Here is a 5625-nt window from a genome sequence, read left to right as displayed (position 1 = left end):
ATTTGAGGTCCGATTTCAAAACAAATTATATATTTGAGTTCGTGGGGGAATGGGTAATCGGGTTTTGGTTCGAACCTCGGGTTTTGACCACGCGGGCTCGGGGGCAATTTTTGACTTTTTGGGTAAATCTTTGGAAAACTCATTTTCATGCATTGGGGTTGGTTCATTTAGCACTTATTGATATAATTAAGTAATTGTGATTCGATACGAGCGAATTGGCGGTGGAATCAAGGGGTAAAGCTAAAATTGAGACTTGAGTTGTGTTCAAGGCATCGAGGTAAGTGTTTGGTCTAACCTTAGCTTGAGGGATTAGGAGTTGAGTCCTATTTACTATGTGGTATTAGTCGTGTACGATGTATGGGCATGGTGACGAGTATCTATACGTTGGTGTCTATCATGACCGTGAGTCTTTACTTCGTGAATATTTGATTTCATTGTATCCTTCATGCTTTGGTGATGATTCTAGTTGTTGTGAAAAGTTTGTGGGAGGAATTGAGACCTTTGAACATCATGGAGCATTGGCTTGAGTTATATTACGAATTGTGAAAGTATATGAGATGATTGAACCCTTTGGAGCATTGGCTCAAGTGGTAAAGTGAGTTATGAAATAAAAGTGAAAGAAAGAGAAAGAGTTATTAAACTGTTCCCTTGCCGGGATATTGTTGCTTTGTGGATTATCTCCCTTGCCGGGATGTTGAGATTGTTAATGTTGTACCCTTGCCGGGGTTTAATTGGTTAATTGTGTTCCCTTGCCGAGATTTCTATTATTATTTTGTTTATTCCCTTGCCCTTGTTTGTGATTATTGTTTGGGTGAGGAAGAGTGTTAAAGAACGAAGGGTGATGTCGTGCATTGTTTGTTATTGTGAGGAAAGAGTGTAAAGCACGAAGGGTGATGTCGTACCGCACGATGTACCATTCCGTGCCAATTCTATTGATTATATGTGAGGAAAGAGAGTAAAAGCACGAAGGGTGATGCCGTGCACATTTTATTATTCTAATTGCTTTGGTGAGGAAAGAGAGTAAAAGCACGAAGGGTGATGCCGTGCACGTTTTCATTATGTCATTGCTTGGTGAGGACGAGAGTAATAGCACGAAGGGTTATGCCGTGCACTTATTTGATTTCTGCTTCTTGTTGACATTGTAGTATGTTGTTCCTTTCCTTACTTGATGCTTTATTCGAAACTGTTATCTCCCCGCAACATGTTTCCCCCTCCCATCCTTACTTGTTTATTCCTGCTTTACTTTCCGTTGTATATATATATAACTACACAAGTTTATGTGGTAGTCTGGTCTAGCCTCGTCACTACTTCGCCGAGGTTAGGCTAGGCACTTACCAGCACATGGGGTCGGTTGTGCTGATACTACACTCTATGCTTTTTTGCACAAATCTAGGTCCCGGACAGCAGCAGTAGCTCGGGAGCCAGCCTTCAGTCCACTGAGACACCGAGGTAGCCTTGCAGGCATCCGCAGGCCCGACGTCTCCTCTATCTTTTATTTCATTCTGTTATCTCATGTATTCGAGACAAACAATGGTATATTTCTTTCAAACAGTTGTATTTAGCACTCTTAGTAGTCCGCGGATGTTGTGACACCAGGTTCTGGTTAGAGGCATGTGTTGGCTCAGGATACTTTGGTTCATATTTACTTAAGACTTCCGCTAAATTTCGTATTCTGCTGTTATATAATTTTTTATTTCCCTGTTAATTTAATTGGTTAAAAAGGAATTAAAACCAAAAGAGTTAATAATTTCTAAGATCGTGGCTTGCCTAGCTTCTACGAGTAGGCACCATCACGCCTCCCGAGGGTGGAAAATCCGGGTCGTGACAAGTTGGTATCAGAGCTCTAGGTTACATAGGTCTCACAATTCACAGACAAGCTCGGTAGAGTCTGAGGGATCGGTACGGAGACGTCTGTATTTATCCCCCAAAGGCTACGAAGTTAGGAAAACTTCACACTTGTTCTTTCCTGTCGTGCGGTTTTGTTTCTCAAATGCTAATTGAATTCTTACTCTATTCTTTCACAGATGGCGAGAACACGCGCTTCCTCATCTACCGATCAGCAGCCCGAGCCCCCAGCAGCAGATCCCACGAGGGGCAGAGGGCGAGGCCGAGGCCGTGCTAGAGGCCGAGGTAGGGGCAGAGCTCAGCCCCGAGCGGCAGCACCAGCAGCGGAGCCTCAGGTCGACTTTGATGATGAGGTTCCGGCTCCAGCAGTTCCGGTGGGCCTAGCTCAGGTCCTAGAGGGGTTTATTGCCATCCCAGTTCTTCAAGATGCTCTGGTCCGTCTAGTGGGCCTCATGGAGAGTGTCACCAGGGCAGGGTTACTTCCTGTAGCACCGGCGGTCTCTCAGGCTGGAGGAGGAGCCCAGACTCCTGCTACTCGTACTCCAGAGCAGGTAGCTCCCCAGTTTTAGACTCCAGCAGCTCAGCCAGTTGGAGTGGTTCAGCCGGGTGTGGTAGCTCAGACCGACGATGGTGCAGCCATGTCTGCCGATGCTTTATGGAGACTGGACAGGTTTACCAAGCTCTTCACTACTACCTTCAGCGGTGCATCTACTGAGGATCCCTAGGATTATCTGGATAGTTGTCACGAGGTTCTTCGGAACATGGGGATTGTTGAGTCCAATGGGGTTGATTTTGCTACATTTCGCTCGTCTGGATCCGCCAAGACATGGTGGTGGGATTATTGCTTAGCTAGACCAGCAAGATCGCCAGCCTTGACCTGGGAGCAGTTCACACAGCTATTTCTGGAGAAGTTTCTCCCTATTACACAGCGAGAGGCCTATCGGAGGCAGTTCGAGTGCCTTCAGCAGGGATCCATGACTGTCACCCAGTACGAGACCAGATTCATAGATTTGGCTCGTCATGCTCTTATCATACTTCCCACTGAGAGGGAGAGAGTGAGATGGTTTATTGATGGTCTCATTCAGCCAATCGTCTCCAGATGGCTAGAGAGACTGGGAGTGAGATATCCTTCCAGGAGGTGGCCAATGTGGCCCAGAGAGTTGAGATGGTATTATCACAGGGGGGTGGTCACAGGGCAGACAAGAGACCCCGTCATTCAGGCAGATTCAGTGGTGCCTCGTCTGGAGGCAGAGATTCATATGGTAGAGGCCATCCTCCTAGGCCTTATCAGTCAGCACTTCAGGTTTCTCACGGAGCTTCAGGTGGCCGTGGTCCCCAGATGCAGTATTCCGATCAGCAGTCCTACAGTGCACCACCTGCTCCTATCAGTGCGCTGCCGCTTCAGAGTTTTCGGGGAGGTCATTCAGGTTGCCAGGGCCAGCAGTCTCTGCAGTCGAGGACTTGTTACACTTGTGATGACACGGGTAACATTGCTAGGTTTTGCCCTCGAGCACCGAGTAGCTCTCAGCATCAGGGTTCTCGTGCCATGGTACAGGCACCAGATGTTCCACAGCCTGCCCAGCCAGCTAGAGGTGGGGGTAGAGGTGCTAGAGGTGGAGGTAGAGGTACTAGAGGTAGAGCTTAGGCCGCTAGAGGTGGAGGCCAGCCAGCAGTAGGCCGTCCCAGAGAGGTAGATCAGAGTGGTGGGGCCCAGCCCCGACGATATGCTCTTCAGGCCAGGCCCGAGGCTGAGGCTTCAGATGCAGTTATTACAGGTACGTTTCTGGTTTGTGATAGAGATGCTTCAGTGTTATTTGATCCGGGGTCTATGTATTCGTATGTATCATCTTATTTTGCCCCGTACCTGGTCATGCCTAGTGATGTATTGAGTATTCCTGTTTATGTGTCTACACTAGTGGGTGATTCTATTGTGGTCGATCGAGTCCATCGTTCTTGTTTTATGGTGATTGGGGGTCTTGAGACTCGTGTAGATTTGTTGCTCTTAGACATGGTTGACTTCGATATTATATTGGGGATGGACTGGTTATCACCTTACCACGCTATCTTGGACTGTCATGCCAAGACTATGAACTTAGCTTTACCGGGTATGAAAATGAGAGAGTCTTATTGGTGAAAACCCTCACGGGCACCGTAAGGCGAAGTGAGTTTGAGAGATATTAAAATGAGAGAGTCTTATTGGTGAAAACCCTCACGGGCACTGTAAGGCGAAAGTGAGCTTTTCAGATGGGCAAATGAAAAATGTCTGTGGTTGAAAGGTACTCGAAACATGGCAAGTCAAGCAAGGTTTGGGGTTTGGGTGAAAGTCAGGTTTAGAAAGTATGGAACAACAAATGTAGCAATTGAAAGTTGATTGGTTGGACAGACTAGGCTGGTTAACCCAAAATGCATGGCACGATCAAAGGTACCAGCCGTTCCACTCAGATAAGTCCTATCCTTCTCTCTTCATCATAAATCATCCGTTTTCAGAGTCTTTCTATCCTTAACCTTCGAGGTTGTTGCATTTCATTCTCTTGAAGTCTATCTATAAGATGTTTCAGTGTCAGCTCTATTCGCAAACAAAAGAAGAACGTCAGAGCTAACTACCAGCTTCCTAGTTATATGAGGTTGGGACATATCAAAAGAAAGTAAAACATGAAGGACCAGTGGAAATCAGTGGAAAAATCAGATGGTTGTGAGGAAGAAGCAAAGTTCGCAAGAAAGGAACAGAAACACCAAACAGTAATACAAGGTAAAACATTTGGGTCATCAAGATCAGGGGGTGGAAAGTCAATCGGAAAGTCGTGGCAAGTCAAAACGAGTCCAAAGAAGCAAGTCAGAGCAAAGTCAGAAGCGGGAGCATGGCCAACAAGAATGCTAGCAGCTAACCACCATTCTACATTAACGAATTTTTCTTTGATTGGAACAGGGGCAGAAAATTTTCTTTGTTTTGTCTGTTTTGTTGGAATCAGGAGCCCACCTGGAGAACGAGGGAATACATTCAAGTTTTAGCAGTCAGGAGCCCGCCTGGAGAACAAGGGAGTATAGTTCGAGTTTTAGCTTTCAAATTCTTACCAATATTTGGTAACATGATATGGTTTACAATCACATATGTGCCCATCCACCAAACTGGGGCAAGAAATTTTCTTTTTTTCGTCTGTTTTGTTGAAATCAGGAGCCCACCTGGAGAACAGGGAATACATTGCAAGTCAGCAGTCAGGAGCCCGCCTGAAGAACAAGGGAATACCTTTCAGGTCAGCTGAAGTCAGAAGCCCACCTGGAGAGCAGAGAATACATTTCAAGTCAGCAGTCAGGAACCACCTGGAGAACAAGGGAGTACAATTCAAGTTTTAGCTTTTAAGTTCTTATTGATATTTGGTAATACGGTTCGGTTAACACTCATATACAAGCCCAGCTACCAAACCGGGGCAGAAATTTTCTTTGTTTTTGTCTAGTTTGTTGAGATCAGGAGCCCGCCTGGAGAACAAGGGAATACATTTCAAATTTTGCCGTCAGGAACCCACCTGGAGAACAAGCGAATACATTTCAAGTCAGCAGTCAGGAGCCCGCCTGGAGAATAGAGGCATATGTTTCAAGTTCCAGCAGTCAGGAGCCCACCTGGAGAACAAGGGAATATTTTCAAGTTCAGCGATCAGGCGCCCACCTGAAGAACAAGGGAAGTACAATTCGATTTTTAGATCTTAATATTTCATAACATGCTGTACCCCGTTATCAAACTGGGTAGAGAATTTCTAGTGTTATTTGTTGAAGTCAGGAGTCTCG

Source organism: Nicotiana attenuata, unplaced genomic scaffold (genome assembly GCF_001879085.1).
Source record: "Nicotiana attenuata strain UT unplaced genomic scaffold, NIATTr2, whole genome shotgun sequence".
NCBI lineage: Eukaryota > Viridiplantae > Streptophyta > Magnoliopsida > Solanales > Solanaceae > Nicotiana > Nicotiana attenuata.
This window is presented reverse-complemented; position numbering follows the sequence as displayed.